The sequence below is a fragment of the Rhinoraja longicauda genome, chromosome 26, assembly GCF_053455715.1.
Source record: "Rhinoraja longicauda isolate Sanriku21f chromosome 26, sRhiLon1.1, whole genome shotgun sequence".
Classification (NCBI taxonomy): Eukaryota; Metazoa; Chordata; class Chondrichthyes; order Rajiformes; family Arhynchobatidae; genus Rhinoraja; species Rhinoraja longicauda.
In genome coordinates this window covers 633,136-648,813 of record NC_135978.1, presented here as the reverse complement: position 1 = coordinate 648,813, position 15,678 = coordinate 633,136, and the positions used below count along the sequence as shown (strand labels likewise).

The 15,678-nt window shown below is 50.5% G+C and overlaps 1 long non-coding RNA gene across 1 annotated transcript in view; it reads right to left on the bottom strand.

The window, feature by feature from the left end:
* Window positions 1–630: 630 nt before the first annotated feature.
* The window catches only part of LOC144606470 (uncharacterized), a 22,918-nt gene continuing 7,870 nt past the window's right edge, over window positions 631–15,678 (bottom strand). Inside the window, exons 2-3 of the long non-coding RNA XR_013548953.1 lie at window positions 7,668–7,804; window positions 631–745 (exon numbers count right to left, since the gene is read on the bottom strand). This is a non-coding gene — a long non-coding RNA (uncharacterized LOC144606470). The remainder of the gene's footprint in view (window positions 746–7,667; window positions 7,805–15,678) is intronic.

Sequence of the window (15,678 nt, the reverse complement as noted above, 5' to 3'; positions counted from 1 at the left end):
CGACACCAGACACAAGGCGAGGGTTTGTTGCTAAATACTGCCGCTGGTTTGGGAACTCTGCACACCTTCAGTGATTGCATTTACTTTGTACAAAACAAAAAGTGCTGGAGTAACTCAGCGGGTCAGGCAGCATCTGTGGAGAACATGGACACAGAGTGCTGGAGTAACTCAGCGGGACAGGCAGCATCTGTGGAGAACATGGACACAGAGTGCTGGAGTAACTCAGCGGGTCAGGCAGCATCTGTGGAGAACATCTCCTCTCCAGCACTCCAGTTACTCCAGCACTCTGTGAAACGTCACCTATCCATGTTCTCCACAGATGCTGCCTGACCCGCTGAGTTACTCCAGCACTGTGTGAAACGTCACCTATCCATGTTCTCCACAGATGCTGCCTGACCCGCTGAGTTACTCCAGCACTCTGTGAAACGTCACCTATCCATGTTCTCCACAGATGCTGCCTGACCCGCTGAGTTACTCCAGCACTCTGTGTATAACAATCTACAGAGTTTGGCTTCACTGTGAACTCTGGGGCATTCTCTGGCGTTCGGATGATGGAGAGAGGGAAGGTGGGTATAGATATGGTGATGGAGTGTACAAGATATGTCTGTTTACCTTGTTGTGGTGATGGAGGTCAGGTGTGGAGTAGCCACTGTAACTGAGTGCCCCCGGGCTGTCCAAGCCACTACTCCAGCCGGCACATGCAACACTTGGCTTTATGGCCCTTGGTCGGGATTGCTTTCATTTACTTTAAGAGAGGGAAAGTGGCAGCTGTTAAAATATTAACATCTCTTTATGACACTTAATATGGAGCCATTAACCACCACAAACCTTTGCAGTAAAAGTGTCCACAAAAGTGGAACCAGATACTGCATGGCAGTGAGACAGACAGACAGACAGCCAGCTTGGTATCATTCACCCACACTGAGCTGCCCCAGCTTGCAACCTCTAATGCCTCTCTCTGGCAGCTACTTTCATGCACTGATGTCTGGATAGCTCTGGCATTTTAAGAGAGTGCATTAAGCTCAAGGGTAAAGTGTACAGAGGATTACAGCACTCCCTAAACCAAGAGTCTCTGCATGAAAACACATTCATTAAATGTGAGTATCTTAACCAAAGTTAAAGTCACAGGGTGACACAGCGTGGAAACAGGCCCTTCGGCCCAACTTGCCCACACCGGCCCACATGCCCCATCTACACTAGTCCCACCTGCCTGCGTTTGGCCCATATCCCTCCAAACCTGTCCTATCCATGTACCTGTCTAAATGTTTCTTAAACGTTGGGATAGTCCCAGCCTCAACTACCTCCTCTGGCAGCTTGTTCCATACACCCACCACCCTCTGTGTAAAAAAGTTACACCTCAAATTCCAATTAAATCTTTCGCCTCTCACCTTAAACCCAAGTCCTCTGGCTCTCGATTCCCCTACTCTGGGCAAGAGACTCTGCATTTACCTGATCTATTCTTATGATTTTGTACACCTCTATAAGATTACCCTTCATCCTCCTGCACCCAGGCCATTCGGCCCCTCCCCGTAGCTCACACCCACAAATCCTAGCAACATCCTTGTCAATCTTCTCTGGACACCTCTCAGCTTGACATCTTCCCTATAACACGGTGCCCAAAATTGAACACAATACTTTACTTGTGGCCTCACCAACCTCTTAGACAACTGCAAGATGAGAGATTTGCGGAGGATCATGGACTAATACAGAATGGAAACTGGCCCTTCAGCCCAACAATTCTGTTCGGCCCATTAAACTTCCATTTACAATAATCCCGTACACATCTCACTTTTATTGTTAGGTTAGTCCCAATGACGGACGGTTTTTCACATGAAAGGTGGTGGGTATATGGATCGAGCTGCCAGAGGAGGTATAGTTTAGAGATACAGCATGGAAGCAAGTTCTTCAGCCCACTGAGTCCATGATGATCAATGATCATCCATTCACTGAAGATAGACACACAGTGCTGGAGTAACTCAGTGGGTCAAGCAGCATCTGTGGAGAACATGGATAGGTGACGTTTCACAGAGTGCTGGAGTAACTCAGCGGGTCAGGCAGCATCTGTGGAGAACATGGATAGGTGACGTTTCACAGAGTGCTGGAGTAACTCAGCGGGTCAGGCAGCATCTGTGGAGAACATGGATAGGTGACGTTTCACAGAGTGCTGGAGTAACTCAGCGGGTCAGGCAGCACCTGTGGAGAACATGGATAGGTGACGTTTCCAGAGTGTTGGAGTAACTCAGCGGGTCAGGCAGCATCTGTGGAGAGAAGGAATGGGTGACATTTGACTGAAGTATGGTCTTCCTTCTCTCCAGAGATGTTGCCTGTCTCGCAAGAAGGACCTCGACCCAAAACGTCACCCATTCCTTTTCCCCAGAGATGCTGCCTGTCCCGCTGAGTTACTCCAGCACTTTGTGTCTACCTTCTATGAAATACTCAGTGTCTGATAAAGGAACGATAATATGTTCCCTTGGGATCAAAGCATTCAGCTCCCAGCCAGTGGGGGAGGCTGGTCGTTAAACTGCCCCAAATCTCCATGTCCCATGCTCTTGACCAAAGACATCCATGGAGATAAAACAGCTCGTGAAACAAGAACCTTCTCCCTGTCACGGTTACAACCTTACCCTGAGTTCATGGAACATAAACACATTATGGCCAGCTTCCACTTCCACACAACAATGCAGTAAAAGCCCCCCTCTCCCGGTCTCAGTCAGTGTGTTGGGGCATGCCATCTCAGTCAGTGTGTTGGGGGGGCATGACATCTCAGTCAGTGTGTGTTGGGGCGTGACATTAGATTAGTAACCAGAGACCTGGAATATCAAGTGAAGGGCTCTCTGGAATACAGGACTAGGTCAGGGGTCAGAGTCTTAACCCCAGGCATCAGGCATCTTATATTTACACAAAATATATTTGGATTAAGAAATTAATTTCACCCGCAGTGCCCAATAATAATCATATTTGGATTATAATAGTTAAGAGTACGTTCATATTAAGATGTATTCTGTGTGTTCTGTTGCTTTTATTGGTATGACTGTACGGCAAATGAAATTCCCGGTATGTTGCAAAACATACTTGGCTATTAAAGTCTGATTATAGTTATGATGATCATGAACAGAAGCAGCAGGGTTCGGGTTTAGTTTGGAGATACAGCGTGGAAACAAGATGGAGCCCTGGTCTCTGATGCTGTCAGGCAGCAATTCTACCGCTGTGCCACCGTGCCACACACTTGGGTACAAGCCCTTCTCTCGTTCATGAATGTCCTTTGTGAGAGGAAGTCTGTAGACTTTCGTTTGGAGATACAGCGTGGAAACAGGCACATTGACCCACCGAGTCCAACCACACACTAACACTATCCTACACACACTAGCGACCATTTACAACTTTACCAAAGTCAATTAACCTACAAACCTGCACATCTTTGGAGTCATGTCAAACGGTCATAAGGTCAAACGGTCATAAGTGATAGGAGCAGAATTAGGCCATTCGGCCCATCAAGTCTAATCCGCCATTCAATCATGGCTGATCTATCTCTCCCTCCTAACCCCATTCTCCTGCCTTCTCCCCATAACCCCTGACACCCGCACTGATCAAGGATCTATCTATCTCTGGTTTTAAAATATCCACTGACTTGGCCTCCACAGCCGTCTATGGCAATGAATTCCACAGATTCACCACCCTCTGACTAAAGAAATTCCTCCTCATCTCCTTCCTAAAGGCACGTCCTTTAATTCTGAGGCTGTGCCCTCTGGTCCTAGACTCTCCCACTAGTGGAACCATCCTCTCCACATCCACTCTATCCAGGCCGCTCACTATTCTGTACGTTTCAATAAGGTCCCCCCTCATCCTTCTAAACTCCAGCGAGTACAGGCCCAGTGCCCACAAAAATAGGTGCAGGCGTAGGCCATTCGGCCCTTCGAACCAGCACCGCCATTCAATATGATCATGGCTGATCATCCACAATCAGTACACCGTTCCTGCTTTCTCCCATATCCCTTGATTCCGTTAGCCCTAAGAGCTAAATCTAACTCTCTCTTGAACACATCCAGTGAATTGGCCTCCACTGCCCTCTGTGGCAGAGACTTCCACAGATTGACAACTGTGTGTGTTGCTGTAGCAGCTTGTGTTGTGCTGTGTAAGGCAGCACCTGCAGTTGTCAGTGCAGTGCGAGCATGTGTCTGTGGCCCACGTTGAAGGTCCATCCTTGCCCCAACCCTGGCAGGAAGGGGACAGTCTGTCCACTCTCATGTCAGCAGAGATGTGCCACATATAGAGAAATGCATCACCTCACGCATCACCTCACTGCCCAGCGCACCACTTACCTGGGCCTTGTCCACCTCTGTGTCACCTCTCCCTCTCTCTCTCTCTCTCTCTCTCTCTCTCTCTCTCTCTCTCTCTCTCTCTCTCTCTCTCTCTCTCTCTCTCTCTCTCTCTCTCTCTCTCTCTCTCTCTCTCTCTCTCTCTCTCTCTCTCTCTCTCTCTCTCTCTCTCTCTCTCTCTCTCTCTCTCTCTCTCTCTCTCTCTCTCCCTCTCTCTCTCCCTCTCTCTCTCTCTCTCTCTCTCTCTCCCCCTCCCTCTCTCTCTCTCTCTCTCTCTCTCTCTCTCTCTCTCTCTCTCTCTCTCTCTCTCTCTCTCTCTCTCTCTCCTCTCTCCCTCTCTCCCTCTCTCTCTCCCTCTCTCTCTCTCTCTCTCTCTCTCCCTCTGTCTCTCCCTCTCTCCCTCTCTCTCTCTCTCTCTCTCTCTCTCTGGGGTTTGTTTTGGTCAGGCACAGGCTGGACAGCTGCCTTCCTCTTCTCAAACCACTTGTTCCCCTGAAAGTCGCGGACCGGAGACAAATGTTCACACATCCTCAAACTGATTTATATTGAACTCTTCCTCTCTCTACGATCAGGCCGACACTCTGCATGATCCCTGCCTCTGGTCAGTGGTCTCCCGGGTGCCAAACACTAACTCTCCCACTCCCACACTGACCTTTCTGCCCTGGGCCTCCTCCACTGTCAGACTGAGACCCAACGCAAATTGGAGGAACAGCACCTCATATTTCACTTGGGCAGCTTACACCCCAGCGGTACGAACATTGACTTCTCCAACTACAAGTAACCCTTGCATCCCCTGTCTCTCTCTGTCTCCCCTACCCACGTTGTTGTACTCGGTTCAAAGTCGTCTTGTAGAGTCTCATTGTCTGTAACTAGTTTTCACCTAGCCCACAGCTAACAATGGGCTGTTATAATCATTACCGTTTTTGCATATGTTTCATTCATTTGTTCTATATCTCTCTACATCACTGTCTATATTTCTCATTGTTGTTTCCCCAGACTCTCAGTCTGAACAAGGGTCTCCACCTTTATTTTTTTCCTCGTTTTTATATTCTTTACAGTGTACTATGTTTACGTATTCTGTACAGGAAGGAACTGCAGATGCTGGTTTAAACCGAAGATAGACACAAAATGCTGGAGTAACTCAGCGGGTCAGGCAGCATCTGTGGAGAACATGAATAGGTGACGTTTCACAGAGTGCTGGAGTAACTCAGCGGGTCAGGCAGCATCTGTGGAGAGAAGGAATGGGTGACGTTTCGGGTCGAGACCCTTCTTCAGTCTGAACTGATCAGTCTGCTGAAGGGTCTCGACCCGAAACATCACCCACTCCTCCTCTCCACAGATGCTGCCTGTCCCGCTGAGTTACTCCAGCACTCTGTGTCTATCTTTGGTTTAAACCAACATCTGCAGTTCCTCCCTACACAGAATACGTAAACATACTACACTGTAAAGAATATAATAAATGATGGAGTAAATAACAGTCGAGACCTCCTAGTGCCCGTGGGGTCCCTGGACCAGACGCCAGCTTGACGTGCCAGTGTCCCACAGCTGCAGTAGATCGCCCACAATACTCCCATTGTGTCAGTGCCTCAGTGGGCAGCACATGTACAGCTGCCTGTGTTCACTGTAGCCTTGCTGGTATCCCCAGGGACACATCCACACAACACATGTTTGTAGCGAGGGAGGACGAGGGTATGGGCCGCACAACATGTACACAGAGAGAGAGAGAGAGGGGGGCCGCACAACATGTACACAGAGAGAGAGAGGGGGGCCGCACAACATGTACACAGAGAGAGAGAGGGGGGCCGCACAACATGTACACAGAGAGAGAGAGGGGGGCCGCACAACATGTACACAGAGAGAGAGAGAGAGGGGTCGCACAGTACGTACACAGAGAGAGAGAGAGAGAGGGGGGCCGCACAACATGTACACAGAGAGAGAGGGGGGCCGCACAACATGTACACAGAGAGAGAGAGGGGGGCCGCACAGTACGTACACAGAGAGAGAGAGAGAGAGGGGGGCGCACAACACGACACAGAGAGAGAGAGAGAGAGAGAGGGGCCGCACAGTACGTACACAGAGAGAGAGAGAGAGGGGCAGAGTACATGGGCACAACACATACAGAGAGAGAGAGAGAGAGAGAGAGAGGCAGAGTACATGGGCACAGCATGTACACAGAGCGAGAGAGAGAGGGTCGCACAGCATGACACAGAGAGAGAGAGAGAGAGGGGGGCCGCACAGCATGACACAGAGAGAGAGAGAGAGAGGGGCAGAGTACACGGGCACAGCACGTACACGGAGCAGACGATGGAGGAATGCAGGCACCTAATTCCTTGATGTTTTCCGTTTAGTTTAGAGATACAGGCCCTTCGGCCCACAGAGAACGTGCTGACCAGCAATCCTCGCACACTAGCTATCCTCTACACACTAGGGACAATCTTTACTGAAGCCAACTAACCTACACGGCTGTACATCTTTGGGGTGTGGGAGGAAACCGGAGCGCCCGGAGAAAACCCACGCGGTCACGGGGAGAAGGTGCAAATTCCGTACAGACGGCACCCGTGGTCGGGATGGAACCCGGGTCTCTGGCGTTGTGAGGCAGCAGCTCTACCCGCTGTAACCTACCCACCGTGACGCCCCTTGTTACTGGCGTTACAACTAGACAGGGTGGCCAAGTATCGGAACATTGATCTTCAACAGTCACTGTATTGGGCGATACATTGTCCTTCATTAGACAGACGTTGGGAGATCGTGTTACATTTGTACAAGGCTTTGGTGAGCCCACATTTAGAGCACTGTCATTCAGTTCTGGGCACCATGTTATAAGAAAGATGTTGCCAAGCTAGAAAGGGTTCAGAGAAGATTTACGAGGATGTTGCCAGGACTGGAGGGTGTGAGCTATAGGGAGAGGTTGAGTAGGCTGGGTCTCTATTCCTTGGAGCGCAGGAGGATGAGGGGAGATCTTGTAGAGGTGTACAAAATCATGAGAAGAATAGATTGGGTAAGTGCAGTATCTCTTGCCCAGAGTAGGGGAATCGAGAACCAGAAACACTAGGTTTAAGGTGAAAGGGGGGAGATTTAACAGGAAGCTGAAGGGCAACCTTTCACACTAAGTGTGATGGGTCTATGGAACGAGCTGCCCAAGGAGGTAGTTGAGGCCAATCTTAAACTAACCTCTGCCTGCACATGATCCATATCCCTCCACTCCCTATATATCCATGGGCCTGTCCAAAACCTCTTAAACACCACTACCGTATCTGTCTCCACCCCTACCCCTGGCCATGTGCTCCAGGCCCCCACCCCCCTCTGTGTGAAACCTACCCCACACATCCCCTGTAAACTGCCCCCTCTCACCTTAAAGCCGTGCTCTCTAGTATTTGACAGTTCCATCCTGGGGTAAATGATTCTGAATGTCCACCCTATCTTCACCTCATCATGTGGGACTTCTGTCAGATCTCCGTCTGTTGCTGACTGACATGCTTCCAGCTTTCCTGTTTTTGTAAAAGTGAAGTCAGATGGAGAATTAAGCATCAAAGTGAGAGTTTCCAAGTCAATATTATAAATTACTTATGCTTAAGTCTAATGGATATAAAACTATGCATTACGCTGGCTTCCACTGGTCTGCACGCTACTTGCAAGGTGTTGTGTTGGAAGTGATCCAACAGATGTCTGATCTCACTGGAACAGGAGAACAACAGGTGTGTGGTGTTCCTGACATCTGTTGATGGTTGGCATTCTCTCTCCAAGCTGAACGTTGGCCACAGCAGCCTTGCCAGCTTCAGTCTGGAGAAGGGTCTCCACCCAAAACTTCTCTCCACAGATGCTGCCTGACCCGCTGAGTTACTCCAGCACTCTGTGAAACGTCACCTAGCCATGTTCTCCACAGATGCTGCCTGACCCGCTGAGTTACTCCAGCACTCTGTGAAACGTCACCTATCCATGTTCTCCAGAGATGCTGCCTGACCCAGATGCTGAGTTACTCCAGCGCTCTGTGTTCACCTTCTATCTGCAGTTTTCTTTCCTACCTGTTTACATTCTGTTTACCTGCCGTGTCTAAGGTCCAGGAGCCTGAGAACTGTGACCTCCAACAGCAACTTCCCAAAAACCACCAGCCTCTTGAACACAACAAACACCAACTACACTAGTAAACTACAGAGGAAAGACACGGTGCTGGAGTAACTCAGCGGGTCAGGCAGCATCTGTGGAGAACATGGATAGGTGAAGGGTATCACCCCGAAACGTCATCTATTCCTTTTCTCCACAGATGCTGCCTGACCCGGTGAGTTACTCCAGCACTTTGTGTCTTTTTTATATTAACCAGCATTTGCGGTTCCTTGTTTCTTCAGTATGGCCTTGATGGGCCAAATGGCCTCCTTCAAAGCTGTGAGCTCACTGTTGTCCTGCCAGCAGCTTGCTGTATCACCGCGCTCGTGAACTACAAGCATCAGTGTTTTGGCCACAGTTATTAACATGAAGATTAATAAGAAGCTGTAAATCACGTTGCCCGAAAATGTGACAACTGTTTCTTTGCAAATGTATTTGTGAGATCTATTAAGGTATCAGTGCGATTTATTATCCATTACCGAGATTGGTAGAGAAACTGCACTTGCACCTGAGGCAGGAATGCAGAGAGATTTCCCTGGCAGATTGCCGCTGTTTACAAGACTCTGCACTGATTGTGAATGAGATGTGGAGGTGCCAAGACACTGATCACGATCCCCACCTCACACATCTCTCGCACGGTGCACATCGGCCTCGTCTTGTGGTCGGTGGGAGAGAGTTCATGAGTTCACACTGCTGCTGTGGTTGCAAGACCAAGCCAAGATCCGCAAGATCTGAATCACAGGGTCATAGGTTCATAAGTTCTAGGAGCAGAATTAGGCCATTCGGCCCATCAAGTCCACTCCGCCATTCAATCGTGGCCGATCCATCTCTCCCTCACAACCCCATTCTCCTGCCTTCCCCCCATAACCCCTGACACCCGCACTGATCAAGAATCTGTCTATCTCTGCCGTGAAATGTGAAACCTGGATCGTGTTAAACAGCGTGATCGAGCCGGCGTTCCTGGCTTCAGTGTGTGGGTGTTGGCTGCAATGTGTTTGTAGCCTGCTTCTCCTCCAGCTTTCCTCAAGCTCTTGGCCCACGGTGAGAGGAGCCTTTCATCTCAGCCCAACATTCTCCATCAGGGCTGGCCAAATAAAGGCTTCCCAAGCTGGAGCCAGGCCACAGACACAGGTCAGCAACAGCATCGCTTTCATTGTCCCTCTCAGCTCAGCTGTCTGCAATCTGCTTGTGGAAAGCCAAAGCCCCCATCAGTCTCAAACACTCTGCAGAATTGGAGAAAGGAGGCGATAGAGATTATGAGGAGCGTTTGTGGGCACTGGGCCTGTACTCACTGGGCCTGTACTCACTGGGCCTGTACTCACTGGGCCTGTACTCACTGGGCCTGTACTCACTGGGCCTGTACTCACTGGGCCTGTACTCACTGGGCCTGTACTCACTGGGCCTGTACTCACTGGGCCTGTACTCACTGGGCCTGTACTCACTGGGCCTGTACTCACTGGGCCTGTACTCACTGGGCCTGTACTCACTGGGCCTGTACTCACTGGGCCTGTACTCACTGGGCCTGTACTCACTGGGCCTGTACTCACTGGGCCTGTACTCACTGGGCCTGTACTCACTGGGCCTGTACTCACTGGAGTTTAGACAGATGAGGGGGGACCTCATTGAAACGTACAGAATAGTGAGTGGCCCGGGTAGAGTGGATGTGGGGAGGATGTTTCCACTAGTGGGAGAGTCTAGGACCAGAGGCCACAGCCTCAGAATTAAAGGACGTTCCTTTAGGAAGGAGTTGAGGAGGAGTTTCTTCAGTCAGAGGGCGGTGAATCTGTGGAATTCATTGCCACAGAAGGCTGTTGAGGCCAAGTCAATGGGTATTTTTAAGGTGGAGATTGAAAGATTCTTGATTAGTGCGGGTGTCAGGGGTTTGAAGAGAAGGCAGGAGAATGGGGTTGAGAGGAGTGATAGATTATCCACGATTGAATGGCGGAGCAGACATGATGGGCTGAATGGCCTCATTCTACATTGATGACCTGTGACCATAAGGTTGGTCAGCCAAAGGGGCGGTCTGGTGATTCTCCTGCGTTGACTTTCCTTCACTTCCACAGTGAGAATGCAGAGTGTTGTAGCACATGTAAACATGGAGCCACTCAACATGAGACAGCCCCTTAGTTATAGCACATGTAAACATGGAGCCACTCAACACGAGACAGCCCCTTAGTTATAGCACATGTAAACATGGAGCCACTCAACACAAGACAGCCCCTTAGTTATAGCACATGTAAACATGGAGCCACTCAACACAAGACAGCCCCTTAGTTATAGCACATGTAAACATGGAGCCACTCAACACGAGACAGCCCCTTAGCCCACCGTCCCCATGCCAACCAAGATGCCCCACCTCACAATCTCAAGGAACTATGTACCTCCACTGCGAGATCCCTCTGCTCTACAACACTCCCCAGAGCCCTGTCATTCACTGAGTTTGGCTTGCCCTGGTTTGATTTCCCAAAATGAAACACCTCGCATGTATCTGCATGTAACTCCATCACTGTTCCTCAGCCCACCTACCCAACTGATCACGATCCCACCGTGACGTTTGATAACTATCTACACTATCCACAAAACCACCCAATTTAGTGATATCTGCAAACTCACTAATCATGCCATCTACATTCTCATCCAAATCACAGATACAAACCTCAAGCAGCAATGGCCTGGGCCTGAACCATCAGGCACATCACTAGTCAGCTCAGCCTAGGTCATTGTCACCTGTACCGAGCGAGGTACAGTGAAAAGCTTTTGTTGCGTGCTAACCAGCCATGATATGGGAATTACCTTTAGTGCAAGGTAAGGCCAGTAAAGTTCAACCAAGGATGGTCCGAGGGTCACCAAAGATATAGATAGTAGTTCAGGACTGCTCTCTGGTTGTGGTAGGATGGTTCAGCTGCCTGATAACAGCCGGGAAGAAACTGTCCCTGAATCTGGAGGTGTGCGTTTTCTGTACCTCTTGCCCGATGGGAGAGGGGAGAAGAGGGAGTGACCGGGGTGAGACTGGTCCTTGATTATGCTGCTGGCCTTGCCGAGGCAGCGTGAGATGGAGATGGAGTCAATCGATGGGAAGTTGGTTTGTGTGATGGTCTGGGCTGTGTCTGGGTTGTGTGATGGTCTGGGCTGTGTCTGGGCTGTGTGATGGTCTGGGCTGTGTCTGGGTTGTGTGATGGTCTGGGCTGTGTGATGGTCTGGGCTGTGTCTGGGCTGTGTGATGGTCTGGGTTGTGTGATGGTCTGGGCTGTGTCTGGGCTGTGTGATGGTCTGGGCTGTGTCTGGGCTGTGTGATGGTCTGGGCTGTGTCTGGGTTGTGTGATGGTCTGGGTTGTGTGATGGTCTGGGCTGTGTCTGGGTTGTGTGATGGTCTGGGCTGTGTCTGGGTTGTGTGATGGTCTGGGTTGTGTGATGGTCTGGGCTGTGTCTGGGTTGTGTGATGGTCTGGGCTGTGTCTGGGTTGTGTGATGGTCTGGGCTGTGTCTGGTTTGTGTGATGGTCTGGGCTGTGTGATGGTCTGGGCTGTGTGATGGTCTGGGCTGTGTCTGGGTTGTGTGATGGTCTGGGCTGTGTCTGGGTTGTGTGATGGTCTGGGCTGTGTCTGGGCTGTGTGATGGTCTGGGCTGTGTGATGGTCTGGGCTGTGTGATGGTCTGGGCTGTGTGATGGTCTGGGCTGTGTCTGGTTTGTGTGATGGTCTGGGTTGTGTGATGGTCTGGGTTGTGTGATGGTCTGGGCTGTGTGATGGTCTGGGTTGTGTGATGGTCTGGGCTGTGTGATGGTCTGGGCTGTGTGATGGTCTGGGTTGTGTGATGGTCTGGGCTGTGTGATGGTCTGGGTTGTGTGATGGTCTGGGCTGTGTCTGGGCTGTGTCTGGGTTGTGTGATGGTCTGGGCTGTGTGATGGTCTGGGTTGTGTCTGGGTTGTGTGATGGTCTGGGTTGTGTCTGGGTTGTGTCTGGGTTGTGTGATGGTCTGGGTTGTGTGATGGTCTGGGTTGTGTGATGGTCTGGGCTGTGTGATGGTCTGGGCTGTGTCTGGGTTGTGTGATGGTCTGGGTTGTGTCTGGGTTGTGTGATGGTCTGGGCTGTGTCTGGGTTGTGTGATGGTCTGGGCTGTGTCTGGGTTGTGTGATGGTCTGGGCTGTGTGATGGTCTGGGCTGTGTCTGGGTTGTGTGATGGTCTGGGCTGTGTGATGGTCTGGGCTGTGACTGGGTTGTGTGATGGTCTGGGCTGTGTCTGGGCTGTGTCTGGGTTGTGTGATGGTCTGGGCTGTGTCTGGGTTGTGTGATGGTCTGGGCTGTGTGATGGTCTAGGCTGTGTGATGGTCTGGGTTGTGTGATGGTCTGGGCTGTGTCTGGGTTGTGTGATGGTCTGGGCTGTGTGATGGTCTGGGCTGTGTCTGGTTGTGTGATGGTCTGGGCTGTGTCTGGGCTGTGTGATGGTCTGGGCTGTGTCTGGGCTGTGTCTGGGTTGTGTGATGGTCTGGGCTGTGTGATGGTCTGGGCTGTGTGATGGTCTGGGCTGTGTCTGGGCTGTGTGATGGTCTGGGCTGTGTCTGGGTTGTGTGATGGTCTGGGCTGTGTGATGGTCTGGGCTGTGTGATGGTCTGGGCTGTGTCTGGGTTGTGTGATGGTCTGGGCTGTGTGCTGGTCTGGGCTGTGTCTGGGTTGTGTGATGGTCTGGGCTGTGTGATGGTCTGGGCTGTGTGATGGTCTGGGCTGTGTCTGGGCTGTGTGCTGGTCTGGGCTGTGTCTGGGCTGTGTGATGGTCTGGGCTGTGTCTGGGTTGTGTGATGGTCTGGGCTGTGTCTGGTTTGTGTGATGGTCTGGGCTGTGTCCACACTTCACGGCAGTTTCTTGTGGCCATAGGCCTCCAGTCTGAACCACAACCTTCCTCCATCACCCTCTGCTTCCTCCCATGGAGCCAGATCTCCATTCAGTCAGCTACTGCTCCTGGGTGATAACTATGATGGTGCTGGCTCGAAGGGCCGAATGACCTCCTCCTGCACCTATTGTCTATTGTCTAAAAGGGTGGTGAGTTAGAATCACCTGAATGGTTTAGAAACATAGAAACATAGAAAATAGGTGCAGGAGTAGGCCATTCGGCCCTTCGAGCCTGCACCGCCATTCAATATGATCATGGCTGATCACCCAGCTCAGTAGCCTGTACCTGCCTTCTCTCCATACCCCCTGATCCCTTTAGCAAAAAGGGCCACATCTAACTCCCTCTTAAATATAGCCAATGAACTGGCCTCAACTACCTTCTGTGGCAGAGAATTCCACAGACTCACCACTCTCTGTGTGAAGAAATGTTTTCTCATCTCGGTCCTAAAAGACTTCCCCCTTATCCTTAAGCTGTGACCCCTGGTTCTGGACTTCCCCAACATCGGGAACAATCTTCCCGCATCTAGCCTCTCCAACCCCCTAAGAACTTTATATGTTTCTATAAGATCCCCCCTCAGTCTTCTAAATTCCAGTGAGTACAAGCCCAGTCTATCCAGTCTTTCCTCATATGTAAGTCCCGCCATCCCAGGAATCAATCTGGTGAACCTTCTCTGTACTCCCTCTAAGGCAAGAACGTCTTTCCTCAGGTTAGGAGACCAAAACTGCACACAATACTCCAGGTGCGGTCTCACCAAGGCCCTGTACAACTGCAGCAGAACCTCCCTGCTCCTAAACTCAAATCCTCTTGCTATGAATGCCAACATACCATTTAGAGACGAAAGGAATAAATTCAAGTCTTCCTCAGTCAAATGTCAGTCTTCTTCAGACTGAAGAAGGGTCTCGACCCAAAACATCACCCATTCCTTCTCTCCAGAGATGCTGCCTGACCCACTGCGTTACTCCAGCACTCTGTGTCTCTCTGCGGTTTAACGCGGTGTTTGCAGTTCCCTCTACACATTCCACACAGAGTGTGTGATTCAGCCGTCAGTATGGTTTAGTCGCACCTCGTCTTGTTCATTATCTCCCGAGTCATTGGCCTTTTACATCCAATTCCAACTTGGATTCAGTGAAAGCGATTTAAATTCAGCTCCTCTCAGCTGGACAGAGAAGAGACTCTGGTGTCTAACCTACAGCAGGGCGACCAAAACTGCACACAATACTCTAGATGTGGCCTCAACAACGTCTTGCACAGCTGTAACAGATCATCCTAAAGCAACTGAACCACCTAACAACTAGAGAGTGGACATGAACTACCATCCCTTATCATGTATCTGGACACTGTGGACTGTGGCTCGATTGTAATCATGTATTGTCTTTCCACTGACTGGTTAGCACGCAACAAAAGCTTCTCACTGTACCTCGGTACACGTGACAATAAACTAAACTGGATAGAGTGGATGTGGAGAGGACGTTTCCACTAGTGGGAGAGTCTAGGACCAGAGGGCACAGCCTCAGAATGAAAGGATATTCCTTTAGGAAGGAGATGAGGAGGCATTTATTTAGTCAGAGGGTGGTGAATCTGTGGAATTCATTGCCACAGACGGCTGTGGAGGCCAAGTCAATGGATATTTTTAAGGCAGAGAAAGACAGATTCTTGATTAGTGCGGGTGTCAGAGGTTATGGGGAGAAGGCAGGAGAATGGGGTTAGGAGGGAGAGATAGATCAGCCATGATTGAACGACGAAGTAGACTTGATGGGCCGAATGGTCTAATTCTGCTCCTATCAGTTATGAACATATTTAGAGGTTTGTGTTCAGTCTGTGCACCACGTTATAGGAAAGATGTTGTCAAGCTGGAAAGGTTACCAAGAAGATTTTCGAGGAAGTTGTCAGGACTAGAGGGTGTGAGCTATAGGGAGAGGTTGAGCAGGCTGGGTCTCTATTCCATGGTGCAGGAGGACGAGGGGTGATCTTATAGAGGTGTACAAAATCATGAGAGGAACAGATCGGGTAGATGCACACAGTCTCTTGCCCAGAGTAGGGGAATTGAGGACCGGAGGACATAGCTTTAAGGTGAAGGGGAAAAGATTTAATAGGAATCTGAGGGGTAATTATTTCACACGAAGGGTGGTGGGTGTATGGAACGAGCTGCCAGAGGAGGTGGTTAAGGCTGGCACTATCCCAATGTTTAGACAGGTACAGGGATAGGACGGGATGGGAGAGATATGGACTAAACGTGGGCGGGTGGGACTAGTGTAGATGGGGCATGTTGGTCGGTGTGGGCAGGTGGGACTAGTGTAGATGGGGCATGTTGGGCGGTGTGGGCGGGTGGGACTAGTGTAGATGGGGCATGTTGGTCGGTGTGGGCAGGTGGGACTA